Below are 856 nucleotides of genomic sequence, written 5' to 3' on the forward strand. Positions count from 1 at the left end.
AAATTAGTCTTTCTTTTTAGTACCAGGGGTTAAACCCAGGGGTGTTTAACCACTGAGCCACATCCCCAGACCTTTTTATTTTGAGACAGGTTCACACTAAGTTGCTAAGGCTCTTGCTAAGTTGCTGAGGCTGGCTTTGAATTTGCAATCCTCCTGCCTCAGCCTCCCAAGCTGCTGGGATGATAGACATGCACCTCCATGCCTGGCACAAACATAGTCTTTATTATGAATGACCATGTGTCCAGTTAAATTTCTGAGCCTCTTTTTTCAAGGGATCCAATGATAGATACAAAAGTCATGGCCACAATAGGGTTTGTCTGGATAAGTGCAACAGGAGTTCAAAGTAAACCATATTGTTAAGAGGTTAGCTAAGATCCTTTGGTTCATAAGCGTGATGATTGGGTGGTCACGCTATTGTGTGAGATGTGCCTCCCTCTAAACTTTGTTACCACATCTGCACATTACCCATCTGACATGAGAAAAAAAAAAGTGGTTAGCTAAAGTAATATATAATAGTGTGAGCTGGGATTTAAGTAAAGACAGGGAGTCAATAAAATTAGGGAGGAGCTAAGTGATCTTGTTATTTTTTTCCAGATATGCATCATATTCCATAAATGTGACTTCCATATTTCAGGGTAAACTGAGCCCCCAGCTTCAGGAATGTGTGCTTATGGTCTAAGCCAGTGTTTCTTTACAGGGGCAATATTGGCATTTTGGAAAAACCAATGGGACCATCCTGTGCATTACAAGACATTTGATGCTCCTGATCTCCCCACTACCATCACCTAAATGCCACTGGCACTCCTACTAGTCCTAACAACATTTGCATATACAATCATGTGTGATATAATGATGT

The 856-nt window shown here is 41.0% G+C and overlaps 1 non-coding gene across 1 annotated transcript; it reads left to right on the plus strand.

Moving 5' to 3' along the window:
• The first annotated feature begins 373 nt into the window (after positions 1–373).
• Positions 374–475, plus strand: LOC124080195 (small nucleolar RNA U13). The gene has a single exon (XR_006847623.1). It is a non-coding gene; the product is annotated as a small nucleolar RNA U13 (small nucleolar RNA).
• Positions 476–856: the final 381 nt, after the last annotated feature.

The sequence above is a fragment of the Marmota monax genome, unplaced genomic scaffold (genome assembly GCF_021218885.2).
Source record: "Marmota monax isolate L192 unplaced genomic scaffold, Marmota_monax_Labrador192_F-V1.1 WCK01_AAM20220418_F8-fsc00015, whole genome shotgun sequence".
NCBI classification, from domain to species: domain Eukaryota; kingdom Metazoa; phylum Chordata; class Mammalia; order Rodentia; family Sciuridae; genus Marmota; species Marmota monax.